The sequence below is a fragment of the Lithobates pipiens genome, unplaced genomic scaffold (genome assembly GCF_037356315.1).
Source record: "Lithobates pipiens isolate NorthernLeopardFrog02 unplaced genomic scaffold, aLitPip1_a1.2 Scaffold_3, whole genome shotgun sequence".
In the NCBI taxonomy this organism is placed as follows: Eukaryota; Metazoa; Chordata; class Amphibia; order Anura; family Ranidae; genus Lithobates; species Lithobates pipiens.
In genome coordinates, this window is record NW_027507790.1 from 41,110,411 (window position 1) to 41,122,966 (window position 12,556).

At 45.6% G+C, this 12,556-nt stretch overlaps 1 protein-coding gene across 3 annotated transcripts in view; it reads left to right on the plus strand.

Annotated features, from left to right (window-relative positions):
- Positions 1 to 12,556, plus strand: part of SPECC1L (sperm antigen with calponin homology and coiled-coil domains 1 like) — a 141,822-nt gene that overhangs the window by 7,653 nt on the left and 121,613 nt on the right. Inside the window, exon 1 of one of the 3 annotated variants that reach the window (XM_077461539.1) lies at positions 10,083 to 10,101. The exons of the other annotated variants lie outside the window; for them this stretch is intronic. The gene's annotated coding sequence lies outside the window, so the exon portion shown is untranslated. Of the gene's footprint in view, positions 1 to 10,082; positions 10,102 to 12,556 lie in introns of those variants that run through there. 3 annotated transcript variants of the gene reach the window in all.

Sequence of the window (12,556 nt, forward strand, 5' to 3'; positions counted from 1 at the left end):
CTACATTATGAAGCAAGGGGGAACCAGAAGCAGGAGCTTGATGGAGCTGGCCAATCTGTTGTTAGCCTGGGCAGAACAGAACACAGCCTCACTATCGGCAGTGCATCTGAAGGGCTCTCAGAATTTGTTTGCGGACCTCCTAAGCAGGCGCAAATTGCTAGAGGCAGAATGGAGTCTGAATCAGGAAGTGTTCCTGATGATCTCCGAGGCCTGGGGGGTTCCTCAGGTAGACCTTTTTGCCAGCCAGCAGAACTCAAAGGTGGACAGATTCTTTTCTCTTCACCGAGGAGATGCAGCAATAGGGTTGGATGCATTCGCTCACCCCTGGCATTACCAGCTGTGCTATGCCTTTCCCCCCTTTCCTCTAATTCCACTAGTACTGAGGAAATTCAGGGAAGAAAGGACAGACTTAATACTAGTCACTCCTTTTTGGCCAAAAAGACCCTGGTTCGCGGGTCTTCGAAACCTAGCCTCGAAGCCCCCATGGAGGTTACCACTCAGAAAAGATCTGTTATCCCAGGGGACAGTAAGTCATCCAGAAGTGGAACTCCTGCAGCTAACCGCCTGGTTTCTGAGGAGGACCTGTTAAAGGCTAAAGGTCTCTCAGATAAAGTAGTAAAGACCCTGCTGTCCAGTAGGAAGGCAGTTACACAGGCAATTTACATGAAGGTCTGGAAAAAGTTCAACTCCTGGTGCAGTTCTAGAGAACTCAAGGTCAAGAGCACGGTGTCAGTCTTGGAGTTTCTCCATGAAGGAATGGAGAAGGGTCTCGCAGCCAGTACCCTGAAGACTCAGGTGGCTGCCTTATCAGTTTTCTTTGAAAAGACTTTATCTAAAGAAACTTTAATTTCTAGATTTTTTAGGGCTCTTGCTCGAAATAGACCAGTAGCCCTTAAAGACTTTCCCAGTTGGGATTTGTCTACAGTTTTACAGGGTCTCTCGGGAGCACCGTTTGAACCCTTACAGGAAGCTTCTTTGCAGAAGGTGGTTTTAAAAACAATCTTTTTGGTGGCCATCACCTCGGCCAGGAGAGTCAGCGAGCTCCAAGCTCTAGCTATTACAGAACCCTTCCTTAGAATTTATCAGGACAGGGTGGTACTGAGGACGGATCCAGCATTCCTACCGAAAGTATCCTCAACTTTCCATCGATCACAGGAAATAGTGTTACCTACATTCTCTGCAAGCCCAGCAAATGCAGGAGAGGAAGTTTTTCACACATTGGATGTGAGAAGATGTCTTTTACAGTTTCTGAAAGTTACTAAAGAATTTAGAAAATCAAACGCCCTCTTTGTGATATTTTCTGGATCACGCAAGGGGGAGAAAGCTTCTAAAAGTACGCTGGGTAGGTGGCTTAAGTTGGCTATAACAGAAGCCTATAAAGCAAAAGGAGAAATACCTCCCTCAGGTATTGCTGCCCACTCTACTAGATCCACGGCAGTTTCCTGGGCTGAAAGGGCCGGTGCCACGCCTGAACAAATCTGCAAGGCTGCCACTTGGTCCAGTTATTCGACATTTCTCCGGCATTACCGGTTAGATCTACTGTCTGCAGCAGATCAGGCCTTCGGCAGGAAGGTACTGCAGGCAGTAGTCCCGCCCTAGGGTAAGTTTCTCGGTTATCCTCTCCGGGGTTGTCCTGAAAGGCGATTTGAGAAAGACTCAGTTAGACTTACCGGTGACGGTATTTCTAAGAGCCTTTCAGGACAACCGTTACTTCCCTCCCTAGGTTATGCTTAGTAAATGTATTAAGTTCTACCATGGTGTTGTGCTTTCTGTGCTTTGTTTTCCAGCGTCGGAAGGCCACAATAACTGAAGCCATGGAGGAAGAGGAGGTGTTTTTAAAGTGGGCATGTGTTTCCTGATTGCAAGGTGGAGCTACTCTCTCCGGGGTTGTCCTGAAAGGCTCTTAGAAATACCGTCACCGGTAAGTCTAACTGAGTCTTTCAGTGCAAAGTGGATTTGCCTTTTGTAAATAACCCCCATGGTCTTGCTTTTCTGTTTTTAAAAGACGAAATCTGTACTGATTTAAAGAAATGATACGATCTGGTATTGTACGAGAAGTTTTTTTTGTTTGTCCGATCAAATCATTTTAGATGAACTGTCACGATCGGCTCTTGAAATGATTGTACGGTCGCTTCCAAAATAGTGTTTCTCTTCCGATTTTCTGATCGCATGCACTAGGCTTAAGGTTCCCAAATACCACACGCATGGTGAATGAGACCTGTATTGTCACACAATAAAGTGATATTAAAAAAAGTTGTAAACCTCTGCAAACCCCCCCCCCCCCCCCCCCAAAAAAAAGACCCTGCAAGACAAAAGCATAATGGGCTACTATGCATCGCATACTAGCTTATTATGGAATACTTACCTTAGAACGAAGCTGTTGCAGTGGTCCCCGCACACTGCTGTGATGGCCGACATCTTTCCCAGAGCTCCTTCTGGGTTTGCAGGCTCCTGCACTGTGATTGGCCGGAGCCGCGATGATGTCACTCCCGCGCATGCGCACAAAAGCTGCCATTCACAGAACCAGCTCGGAAGGAGGGGCACCTGTGGGCCGTTCCTTTAGAGCTCATGCACTGGAAATATCTCATAAACTGTACAGGTTTAGGAGATATTTTCACTACCTATAGGTAAGCCTTTATTATAGGCTTACCTATAGGTAAGTCTGCAGAGGCAGTTTGCTTCCTTTTTAAAGGCTCATATTTATTTATTTTTTAAATAAGAAACAGGTTACGTTATACTTACCTACTCCGAGCAATGGTTTTGCACAGAGCAGCACTGATCCTCCTCTTCTTGGGTCCCCCACTGACGCTGCAGGGTCCCTCCCCTCCTTGCCCAATTCCCCCATAGCAAGCTGATTGCTGAAGGGGCACAATAAACCTCGCTCATCTTAAGGCAGCCTTAAAGTGGTTGTAAACCCAAGAAAAAAAAAAAACCTGCAAGACAAAGGCATAATGAGCTAGTATGCATAGCATACTAGCTCATTATGAATTACTTACCTGAGATCGTAGTCCCCGCAGCCATCCCCGTACACCGCTCCGGTGGCCGACACCTCTCCTGGAGCTACTTGTGGGTATCGCGGGCTCCAGCGCTGTGATTGGCTGGAGCTGCGATGATGTTAATTGCGCGTGTTAAAGGCACACTCAGTGAAGCAATGGCACGTACGTGCCATTGCTTCAGTGTGCATGTGCTGATGACGTCGGCACATGCAAATACAGGGATATCTCCTAAACCGTTCAGGTTTAAGAGATATCCAGTGTAGCTACAGGTAAACCTTGCTATAGGCTTACCTGTAGCAAAAAGTGTGTTTGTAAGGGTTTACAACCACTTTAAAGTGGAAGTTTAGGCAAAAGCTAACTGACTCTAATCCTACTCTTTGCCACAATCTACGACTAATCTATCTAGCCCTGTAAAGCAAAACAATTGCTGTTCTTGCCTGTTCTGCAGCCAAAGGTTTGATCTCCAGAGACGGATGCTGTGTGCACTGTGCAGGAGAGAACCGACAATGGCTCTGAAATGAATGGGAAGAGACGTCACCCATAGACTTACTATGGGGGCTTTTGTTGGCTGCCTCTCCTGCACCCGCCTACACAGCTCAGCGTGGGACTGGACTGAATTGGCTGCAGAACAGGTAAGTACAGTGTGTGTGTATTTATTTTTTATTTTTTTTCCCTGATTTTGCTTTACAGGGCTAGATAGATTAGTCTTAGGATAAGAGTTAGTTAGTTTTTGCGTAAACTTCCATTTTTAAGGCTGATACAAACTGTCCGAAGGTGGGACATTCTTTCAGTGTGTACAGTAGCCGATCAGCATCTGATCTGCACTGACCGATGTGTTCCCCCTGTCTGAACACAATAGCACATTGAGGAGATCGCTGTACTAACATCGCATAGTTAGTGCAGTCAGCGCCATTTTTTTTTTTTTTTTTTTATCGTTCAGCCCACTGGGTTGAACGAAAAAAAAAAAAAAAAACACTGCCTGTGTGTACCAGGCATTATATTCAGCATTGATTTCTAGTTGTGTCAAATCTAGGTATTTTCACACGTAAAATCTCACCAAGAGGAAAACCCAAATGACCTGCTTTAGCCTCTGAGGGTAGCTGTAGAAGCTGTCTGAGTTTAGTGTAATGGTATTTTGTCTGTGAAATGACTTAGCTACATTCCAGCATGGAGCCACAATTCTAACCTCAGACAGTTAATTGGGGGAGGAGAGAACTCCGCTAACAAATAGATCTCATTTCAAATAATTTGTCCCACAGTCTCAAGTGAAATGGATATGACTCTTTTGTGGGAACGATTTCACGTCTATGGACCTGAGGACCGTCTTCATTTTAGTACCTGTTCCTGAGCTCTGTACACAGTGAAATATTGAAATTCTGCTGGTCTTCTCTTGTAGACTATGACTGATGGAATTAGGGAGTAGGTGGTTATTCAGTCATCTAGCTGTAGACGACACCTTGGTCACAGGTAGCTTGGTGGGTGGCCCAGAAGCACCTCAGATTCACGTATCTAACATGAAAAACCTTGGCATGTATGATTTCTCATACAGATAAAGATTGACTGAGAAGCACAGGCTCATGGTGATCGCAATCTTCATAAAATGGGGGGAGGGGACCTGGTTTGTTCAACACAGATTAACGATTTCCTCCAGTATTTGAGGAACTGCAAGGGGGAGGATGATTTTCCAACAGGAAGGCAGTACGTTGTCGTGTACTAGAGCCCATATACGTGTAGACTTGTGTCACTTGCGCAGACCACAGAAGGTTTCTTACCTTAATGCAGAGAATGCCTTAAGGTAAAAAAAAAAAAAAAAAAAAAAAAAAAAAAAAACCTTCCAACTTTACAACCACTTTAACACTTTTCAGCTGATGTAAATGTAAAGTACAGAATGAGAAATTGCATTGATTTATTTGCATCCCCTGAGGGCAGGGACTGATGTAGATGTACATTATGTAAAGTGCTGTGTTAATTGTTGGTGCTATATAAATATCGGTAGTAACAATAACAATTATGTGTTTGTATGGTGGAGACATATTGTGCAGTGCACTGAAGAGTACTTCAGAGAGAGGCATTCCCATTGGGGTAACTTGCTCACATTTGTACACGTTGGGACCAATTTGGGTAAAGCCCATTTACTGACCTCCATCCTTCTTGTAGGTTTTAAAAAAAAAAAAATAAAGAAGAGTACCCAGGGAACACCACCACAAACACCAGAAAAGTTTATGAACCCCATTCAGATAAATTCCTTGGAGGTGTTTGAGCTGCTTACGTAGAGCTACGGTAGTACAGAATAAACCTGGCCATACATGGACTAAATGTAATCTGGTTCCTTATTAAGGCTCGGTTCACACTTGTGCGATGCGGGAACCAGCGCGATTCTCGCATCTCACTAACAGGCAGTTCACGCTGCCCCTTGCGAACCGCTGCGGGTGTCAATGTAAAGTTAATGACACCCCCAGATCAGTTCACAGATAACAGTATGAAATGTCAAATGGTACAGGAATTGGATAGCATGAGTGTACACACCCATGCTATTCGATTCCAGTGCAGACCAAAAAAAAAAAGGGTCCCACACCATTTTGGCGCAAATGAGATGCGATTTCAACCATACAGTTTGTATGGCTGAATTTTCATTGCACAGACATCACATGATATGTGCACAGAGAATATCTGTGATGGCACCAGTGCCATCCCAGCCTAAATTGGAACTACACTGCATCTAAGAACCACAAACCAAAACACTATTTAATATATGTTTAAAATCATATTAAAAGCGGAGTTCCACCCAAAAGTGAAACTTCCACTCGTTGTACTCCTCCCCCTCTCTGGAGCCACATTTGGCACCTTTGGGGGGGGGGGGGGGGGGGGGAGACAGGATACCTGTCTAATACTGGTATCCTATTCCCACTTCCAGGAGCCTCAGCCGCGGGTATTGACATCACCGCAGGGCTCCCTCCTCCTCCCTTCTCCTTCCCCGGCTGCCAGGCCAGTAGGAGAGAGGAGCGGATCCTCGCGTATGCGCAGTAGGGTTCCCGGCATGAAGCCGTAAGGTTTCTCTGACGGGTTCCCTTATTCACAATGGAGAAGGCATGCATGCGACAGCTGATGGAAACGTCACTTGCGGTGCCAACATTGCTGGACTGGTAAGTGTCCTATTACTAAAAGTCAACAGATACAGTATGTGCAGCTGTTGGCTTTTTCATTTTTGCAGCGGTAGGCGGACCTCCACTTTAATATTTAAAGCAAACTCCCCCCATCCATCAATGTCTCCATGCTTTATTTTGCTTAGAAATCACTTTGAAAACGCCCCCTAGCATTTCTAGCCCTGGCCAGCTTGAGTAAGGGCAGATGATTCGTGTAGCATTTGCTTCCAGGAATCAATCTGCCCTTAGCTCAGGCGAAAGTGTGTACTTAGCTGAGAAAACCCCTCCTTCCCTCCTGGAATGTATGACCTTAGGGATGCACCGAAATTTCGGCCGCCGAAACATATCGGCCGAAAATGCCCTTTTCGGCAATTTGCCGAAAGGAAAAAACGGCCGATAATTGAGCCGAAAATGGGGCGGGGACTGGGGCAGAACTCCGCCCCCGCCCCGCCCCTGGTGCCTCCCATGATGGGGGTGAATAGCGCAGGACTGATGCAGCCAGCGATGTCCCTCTGCAGTGAAGAGAGCCGTTTGGTTGAATAGAGCGCCGGGAACATCACAGCTAATAGCTGTGTGTTCCCCGTCGTGCGCCGTCACACACAGCCCCTCCCCCTTGTCCGGGGAACTTTGATAGACAGATCACCTGTCCAGATTGGACGGGTGATCTGTCTATCAAAGTGCCTGGACAAGGGGGAGGGTCTGTGTGTGACGGCACACGACGGGGAACACACAGCTATTGAAATTAAAGCTGTGATGTTCCCGGCGCTCTATTCAACCAAACGGCTCTCTTCACTGCAGAGGGACATCGCTGGCTGCATCAGTCCTGCGCTATTCACCCCCATCATGGGAGGCACCAGGGGTGAGGAGGGGGCAACACTGTCTGCATCACAGGGGGAAACACTGTCTGCATCACAGGGGGAAACACTGTCTGCATCACAGGGGGAAACACTGTCTGCATCACAGGGGGAAACACTGTCTGCATCACAGGGGGAAACACTGTCTGCATCACAGGGGGAAACACTGTCTGCATCACGGGGGGAAACACTGTCTGCATCACGGGGGGCAACACTGTCTGCATCACAGGGGGCAACACTGTCTGCATCACAGGGGGAAACACTGTCTGCATCACGGGGGGAAACACTGTCTGCATCACGGGGGGAAACACTGTCTGCATCACGGGGGGCAACACTGTCTGCATCACAGGGGGCAACACTGTCTGCATCACAGGGGGCAACACTGTCTGCATCACAGGGGGCAACACTGTCTGCATCACAGGGGGCAACACTGTCTGCATCACAGGGGGCAACACTGTCTGCATCACAGGGGGCAACACTGTCTGCATCACAGGGGGCAACACTGTCTGCATCACAGGGGGCAACACTGTCTGCATCACAGGGGGCAACACTGTCTGCATCACAGGGGGCAACACTGTCTGCATCACAGGGGGCAACACTGTCTGCACTTATCTCTTTTATCAGGTCGCCAGTCTCTGACCACCTCCTGTACCGTGTCCCCAGCCTCTGACCACCTCCTGTACCGTGTCCCCAGCCTCTGACCACCTCCTGTACCATGTCCCCAGCCTCTGACCACCTCCTGTACCATGTCCCCAGCCTCTGACCACCTCCTGTACCATGTCCCCAGCCTCTGACCACCTCCTGTACCATGTCCCCAGCCTCTGACCACCTCCTGTACCATGTCCCCAGCCTCTGACCACCTCCTGTACCATGTCCCCAGCCTCTGACCACCTCCTGTACCATGTCCCCAGCCTCTGACCACCTCCTGTACCATGTCCCCAGCCTCTGACCACCTCCTGTACCATGTCCCCAGCCTCTGACCACCTCCTGTACCATGTCCCCAGCCTCTGACCACCTCCTGTACCATGTCCCCAGCCTCTGACCACCTCCTGTACCATGTCCCCAGCCTCTGACCACCTCCTGTACCATGTCCCCAGCCTCTGACCACCTCCTGTATAAAAATATTTTTTGAAAACAGTCATTTTCGGTATCGGTGCTGTTTCGGTATCGGTTTCGGTTTTCGGCCTAGTGTATTTTTCATTTTCGGTATCGGTTTCGGCACCAAAAAACCCATTCGGTGCATCCCTATATGACCTAATTTGCCTAGGCCTAGAAACCAAAAAGTAACTGAAGAAATGTAAACAAAAAAAGTTTTAAACGAGTAAGTATTAGAGGTCGACTGATTATCGGGGCGGCCAATATTCACTTTTTTTGAAGCATTGGTATCGGTCGCAAACTTACCCATTGTTACTGATATTGCTTCAAGGGGTTGTACCGGGGTGATTCATGCAGCTGCAGGCATTACCCCAGTACTGTTCTTTAGAACGGGTGGTCAGCTTTCTTGTAATAACAACCAATGTGGCTCAGCGCTTATTACAAGCAGTTGGAGGGGACATCCCCTCCTGCCACTCCGCCTGGGAGGCCCGAGCGACCAGCTGGCATGTTTGGCGGCTGGCTGAAGACCTGAACAAAGCAAATCACCTTTGTTCGGGTCTCATTTCTAGAACCCAGAAGTGATGTCATGACATTCCTACCGGCATCCTAAAAGCGCCAGTTTTAAAAAATAGAAAGTAATCAAAATTGCCAATCTTGACATTTTGAATACTTTCGAGTGGAGGGGTTTTGGGGTCTTATAGACCCCAGATCCCTCCATAAAGACTACCTGTGCTGCCTATTACTGTCACAGGGGATGTTTACAGTCCTTATGACAGTAATAACAGTGATAAAAAAAATAAAAAATTTAAAAGGACAGTGTAAAAATAAAAAGTTTAAATCTACAGAATATCGACACCTGATATTGGCTGTCGGCCTGGAAGGCATCCCAAAATATCATTATTGATTGACCCCTAGAAAATGTAACATACCTTCCTATTTATTTACTAATGCTAACAGCAAAAGGATTAAAAGTAGTCAATGTTGATTGAAGTTTCGCTTCAACCTCATACCTGAGATCCCTTGATAGAAAATCCAAGGAGCTGGTCAGCCAAACAGTGCCTGCATCCAATCAGATGCTGCCACTTTTTGGGCATTTGACAGCTGGTGGGGCAGAATGGCACATCAGGAGATTTGTCTGTCCATGCTGTGTATTGGGGATGGAGGAAGATCATTAGATGCAAGCTGAACAGAGAAAATCTACATGTGTATGGCCAGGCTGGTATTGTTTATTTTTTTCCATTCATACTGCTGACTGAACAAACAAAATCTCCATCCACAAGTGCAAAGGACAAATCCCCTACTGAGCTGCTGGTGGTGACTGTCAGAATATCTGAACAGCAGCTGCCCCTGAATGGCTGGGAGGGAGGAGGCCGCAGGGCCACTCAAGGGGCAAATTTTGTCTGGTTCATCAGGAACCTGCTGAAATTTGCAGAGTTTATGGTCAGGTTAAGGTCTGATTTTTTTTTTTCTTCCTGGTTTATAATATAAATGCTTATAATGCAGAGGTATAAATGGCAGGTTTCAGGAAAAAACAACAACAAAGCATTCAAAGGCTTAAATGTTTTTTAATAGCCGTATATGAGCCATCAGTACATGTTAATGGCCGGTTGTGTGTGTAAAAGCATTGCGGATGCTGGGGTTTATTTTTATTGAGGTGTGCCTATTATTGTATAAGGCCGTAAGGTAACATGTTGTGTGCGAGGTCTGTGACTTGCTACACACAATAATCCCTCTGTTGTGTCTTTGTCATTTATTACTGCCAATGTTTTTGTAGCGCTTTGAAGTGGCTTGTGGAAGAACAAACCTCCCCCTCGCAGTCTTATGGCGGCAGGCACATTTCCTATGGCTCAATCCCCTGTGGACACCTACTTGTACTTAGAAAAAATCAGGCTCTCCTTCCCCCACAGTGTAAAGATCAGCAGACAGATGTGTGTCATGTTGACGTCCAGCACACAAACCCATATAGACAGCTGTGTTGTACGATCACAAGGACGTTGCCTCTTCACCCAGCAGGTGACTTGACCACTCCTGATCCTATTTTTTTTTTTTTTTTAAAAGCATGCACCTATGTATTTTTACTGCTTTGTCTCTATTCTTCAGTTTTTTTTTTTTTTTATTATTTAACACAATACAGCAAATAGTTGGCTGTGATCCCATCCCTTGTTTGTGTTCTGGTGTGCTTTGTCTATTGGGATTTTTTCATGCGTATCTGTTTCTTTATTGTGTGCGTGCGAAGGGATCGCTGGTTTGAGCCATTCACATCTATATACCATGTCACTGTTATAGGCACTGTTCAACCAAAACCCCCTTCTTTTTTTTTGGAGATACTGTAACTTGTGGAAAAACGATTCCTCCCGCTGACACCAAAGATGGAGCGTTATTCCTCCCACTGATACCAACAAAGGGACACAAATATCAACCAAACCGCTCTCTTAGGTCCTCCTGCTCTTAAACTCCCTTGTCAACTCCCCCATGCTGGCCTCCAGGACTTCTCCTGAGCTTCTCCCATCCTTTGGGAGACTATCTCCTAATATATTCATCTTTAGAGGATCCCTGAAAACCCTTTAAAGAAGCCTGTCCTGCTTCTAACTAACACACTGTGTTTTTACTTTCTCTATCAGATCATTGCCCACAGTTATTACCTTTTTTATATCACTTGACCCTCCCTTTTAGATTGTAAGCTCTAATGATCAGGACCCTCTGATTCATTTTGTACCAAATTGTATTATAACTGTAATGTCTGCCTTCATTTTGTAAAGTGCTATGTTTTGGGCAAATTATCGAACCTGGCAGAATGTCAAACCCACGTCACTTCCTGTGACGGGCATCAGCTGTTTCACTAAACTGCGCATGCGCAGCTCGTCATCGATGACCTCACCGCTGACGTCAGGACATTGAGGTATTTGCATGTCAAATTCCTTGACCAACGATACAGCACATAAGCACACAAATACACTAACGCTTGCAAAATACACTAACATCTGCTTACATTACGAAACTTACAGTAGTTAAACACTGCATGCATACAAAGTTACAGTGGTTGGCAGAGTAGTCCTTAAACACCGTCAATTTGGAAAGCGTTAGTGTATAGCGTGTCTCGTCAGATATGCATTTGCATGTCAAATTCCTGAGTGCACTGACTTCAGCACTGAGGTAATCAATGACACTCTGCACATGCGCAGTGGGCACAGATTTGATGAACAGCTGATATCACAGGACGTAACATGGGTTCGACATTATGGCAAGTTTGAGATTGTGTCTAAACACCTGCTCAAACTGTTGGCGCTATATAAATCCTGTATAATAATAATAATTCTTGCCATGGACACCAATGATGGTGCACTATCCCTGCCATGGACACCAATGATGGGGCACTATCCCTTAAACTGATACCAATGATGGGGCACTATTTCTTCCAGTGATACCAGCGATGGGGCACTATTCCTCCTCCTACTGACCACGGGCACTATGTCATTTTTATACTGCCACTGACCACTAAGCTCATGGCATTTTCTACTTCCACTGGCCTTCCTAAAGTCTGAGGAACAGTAAACTGGCTCTTTGTTTATAAAGTTGGAGACCTTGGTTTTAAACCTTAACCACTTTAGCTCCAGAAGGTTTTACCCCCTTAATGACCAGGCCATTTTTTTGCTATATGGCACTGGATCGCTTTAACTGACAATTGCGCGGTTGTGCGACGCTGTACCCAAACGCAATTTAGGTCCTTTTTTTTCCCACAAATAGAGCTTTTTTTTGGTGGTATTTGAGCACCTCTGTGGTTTTTATTTTTTGCTCTATAAACAAAAAAAGCCCAACAATTTAGAAAAAAAATTTTTTTTTACTTTTACTATAAAAATGTTTACTTTTACTATAAAAAATACCAAACAAAAAGTAAAAATATTTCTTCATCAGTTTAAGCTAATATGTATTCTTCTACATATTTTTGGTTAAAAAAAAATCACAATAAGCGTATATTGATTGGTTTGCGCAAACGTTATAGCGTCTACAAAATAGGGGATAGATTTATTGTAATTAATCATTTTTATTATAATTATGTTTTTTTTTTTTTTTTTACTAGTAATGGTGATGATCAGCGATTTTTAGCAGGATTGCAGCAGACAGATAGGACACTGTAAAGATCACACTGACAGGGACACTTTTTTTTTGGGACCAGTGACATTTATTCAGCTATCGGTGCTAAAAATAACCTCTGATTACGGTATAAATCACACTGACAGGGAAGGGGTTAACACTAGGGGGCGATCAAGGGGTTAAATGTGTTCCCTAGGGAGTTATTTCTAACTGGGGGGGAGTGGACTGACTGAGAATAGAGAGAATTCGCAGTCCTAATCACTAGGAAAATCAGATCTTTCTCTACCTCCCTGTCAGAACGGGGATCAGTTTGTTTACACTGACAGATCCCCATTCTGGCTCTCTGTGGAGCCACTCTTTAGCCTTTTAAAGGGAC